The sequence below is a fragment of the Leptodactylus fuscus genome, chromosome 3, assembly GCF_031893055.1.
Source record: "Leptodactylus fuscus isolate aLepFus1 chromosome 3, aLepFus1.hap2, whole genome shotgun sequence".
NCBI lineage: Eukaryota > Metazoa > Chordata > Amphibia > Anura > Leptodactylidae > Leptodactylus > Leptodactylus fuscus.
This window is the reverse complement of record NC_134267.1, coordinates 24,994,327-24,998,151: the sequence shown is the minus strand read 5'-3', so window position 1 is coordinate 24,998,151 and position 3,825 is coordinate 24,994,327.

The window sequence follows — 3,825 nt, the reverse complement described above, 5'->3', positions numbered from 1 at the left end:
ATGAGGAATGACATAAGTCGAAATCATGTAGGCCAGCTGTATGGGTTGTGTACATGATGATGTCATATGGACTTTTTCATTTTTCGATAATAAAAGAAAGTTTTATGGATCCCTTTTGTGCTGAATTTTCTGTTCCTTGGATCCCTTTCTGTTTCCCTATAGAGATGGCCAATTAGAATGGACGTTCAGACACATTAGTCGGATACAGACAATTCACTAGTCACCCCCAGTATAACTTTGGCATCATTACATGAGAAAACCTCACAGAGATGTTGGGGTCAAAACAGAGATGAGCTTTATCTGCCCTAACCCCTTCCAATGTGTTTCTTGTCTTGTTGCAGTTATTGCTGCTATAGGTGATGACATTGTGGCAAAAATACATGACCGTCACATCAGTTTTTTTTTATAAAAAAAAAAACTAAAACTTTGGAATATTTGGGTCAAACACCGCTAAGTTTGCTGATTTAAAAAAAAAAAAAAAGAGAGAGAAATTTACTGAAGTATTCATGAACAGTAGATACAAGAAGAATATACAGAATAGTAGCAGGTAAGTGTTAGGTTTCTATAGTTGAAGTCCATCCAGGCATCTGTGTATTGCCCAAGTGAACCTCCCATGTAAATGTGAACCACCAACAGCAACCCCCCAAGTGAGTGTCTGCCAATCATTGATAGCAAGAGTGTAGGAATGTCTGAGGAGCTTAGATACTCCTATCACTGTATACAGTATATGGATAACTCCAGTATAGCTTATACCTATGATAAGCCGCTGTGTACCAACATAGAAGTGTTACATCAGTAGATATATATAAGAAACTGTCTATGTCCCATTCACATGAACATTTCCCCTTCATTAGGGTGATACAGAATGGGCCTTAACCCCTTCCCAACATCCGCCATATTGGGTTTTTAACCCCTTCCCGACATGCGCCGTAATAGTACGGCGCGTGTCGGGTCTGTAACTATGGCGACCGCCCGGGAGCCGGGCGGCCGTCATAGCCGCCGGGTGTCTACTGCTTTAAGCAGTAGACAACCGACTCTAATGCCTCCGATCGGTCCCCGGACCGATCTGAGGCATTAACCCCTCCGGCGCTGCTGTCAAAGGCGCCGGAGGCGCCATCTTCCCGGCGGCGCATGGGCGCCGCCATTTTGGCAAGGATCGCCGGCTCCTGGAGCATGCTCCAGGGCCGACCCCCCGTTGCCATGACAGCCGGGAGCCTTGTACAGGCTCCCAGCCAGTCTGCAAATTCTCTCTTTTGCAGGCTGGTGTATACAGCCTGCAAAAGAGATGATGCTTTTTTGCAATGCATTGCAATGCATTAGCATTGTAATGCATTGCATTAGTGATCAGACCCCCTGGGGTTCAACACCCCTAGAGGGTCTAATAAATGCAAAAAAAAAAAAAAAAAAGTAAAAAAAAATATAAAAAAATATAAAAAGTATTAAAAGTTCAAATCACCCCCCTTTCCCTAGAACAGATATAAAAGTAGTTAAAAACTGTGAAACATATACATGTTAGGTATCCCCGCGTCCGAAATTGCCCGCTCTACAAATCTATAAAAATATTTTTCCTGTTCGGTAAACGCCGTAGCAGGAAGAATAGTCAAAAGTGCCAAACCGCCGTTTTTTCACTGTTTTAATTCTGATAAAAATTTGAATAAAAAGTGATCAAAGCAATAACATTTCCCGAAAATGGTAGAACTAAAAAGTACACCCGGCCCCGCAAAAAAAGACGCCCTATGCATCCCCGTACACCTATGTATAAAAAAGTTACGGCCGTCGGAATATGGCGACTTTTAGAAAAAAAAATTTTTAACACCGTTTTGGAATTTTTTTTAGGGGTCAAAATGTAAATAAAACCATATAAATTTGGTATCCATGGAACCGTACCGAAACACAGAATATAGGGGACATGTTATTTTGGCTGCACAGTGAACGCCGTAAAACCAAAGCCCGTAAGAAAGTCGCAGAAATGCATTTTTTCTTCAAATCCACCCCATTCTGAATTTTTTTCCTGCTTCCCAGTACATTATATAGAATAATTAATGGTGGCATCATGAAGAAAAAATTGTCCCGCAAAAATTAAGACCTCATATGACTCTGGGAGCGGAGAAATAAAAAAGTTATGGGGTTTAGAAGGAGGGGAGTCAAAAACGAAAAACGAAAATCAAAAAATGCCATCGGCGGGAAGGGGTTAAAGATGTTAGTTAGTGGGGTACCCTTTTTGTCCAATACTCCTTACTGGTATAGATGACAGCCACTTGGGAGCCTAGTGTCCGCCATAGCCGCTGGGTGTCTGCTGGTTTTGTTAATGGGTTAAAATGTGAATAAAACCATATAAATTTGGTATCACTGGAATCATACCGAAACATAGAATACAGGTGACATGCCATTTTCCCGGCAGAGTGAAGGCTGTAAAAACAAAGCCCGTAAGAAAGTTGCACAAATACACTTTTCCTTCAAATCCATCCCATTCTGAATTTTTTCCCAGCTTCCCAGTACATTGTACAGAATAATTAATGGCGGCATCATGAAGAACAATTTGTCCCAAAACCATTAAGACCTCATATGGCTCTGAGAGCGGAGAAATAAACACGTTATGGGTTTTGGAAGGGAGTGGGGAGTTAAAAAGGAAAATTGAAAATTGCCTTTGGCGGGAAGGGGTTAAAGGAGTTGTCCAGAACCCAGACTTTTTGAGATGAGTACAGCTATTGGTTTTACAAAGTGAAGAATTTCTGCAATATCATGTCAGTAACCGTAATGGCACTGACATTACACAGGGAGGGGGGTCGCATGTGCAGTATGTGCTAGCGCCATCATACAGGCAGAGAGGGGATGGGTGGGCAGAGAGGAGACAGTTCCTGCTTTAGGAGACGATGAGGCCACATGTATGGAAGTTCTTGGTAGACGTGATGTTACTGTGGAAGAACAGAGGAAGAAGATGACGTGATACTCCAGGAACCATTACTGTACTCACATGGTATTGCTAAAATGCTTCAATACGTGTTATTTCTATAGCGCCAACATATTCCGCAGCGCTGTACAATTTGTAAGGTTCAAGTACAGACGAAAAGATACATTACAAAGACATAGTCACTTCACACAATGGGACTGAGGGCCCTGCTCACAAGAGTCTATGGGTAATCAATGGCTGTGTATGTGGAGGAGTGGGAAAGGGTTAATAACTCCCCTCATAGCTGTCCCCCCTGGTAACGCCTCCAGTGTAGTCACAGACTCCACGGACTGTTATACCCCAAATCAACCACGCCACCCCCCATACCCACCACTCACTCCCCTCCCCCACTTTACTAGCTTTGGCAATGCCAAATATCTATTCGGACGTGCCAATAAAGCTTGTTTGATTTGATTTGGTTTACTACAGGACCTTTGATCATGTGAGCAGTCTCAGGGGGAGGAGTTAACGCAGGGGGGGGGAGACACGTCTTGTCATGTGACCAGTGCGATGTCAATGAAGGTCCTGAAGCCACTATCTGTGACTGATCACATGACTGTGACATCACTGAAGGTCCTGAAGCCACTATCTGTGACTGATCACATGACTGTGACATCACTGAAGGTCCTGAAGCCACTATCTGTGACTGATCACATGACTGTGACATCATTGAAGGTCCTGAAGCCACTATCTGTGACTGATCACATGACTGTGACATCACTGAGGGTCCTGAAGCCACTATCTGTGACTGATCACATGACTGTGACATCATTGAAGGTCCTGAAGCCACTATCTGTGACTGATCACATGACTGTGACATCACTGAAGGTCCTGTGGCCCTGGAGGTTGCTGTGCAGGTCAGTGACTGCTCGGGC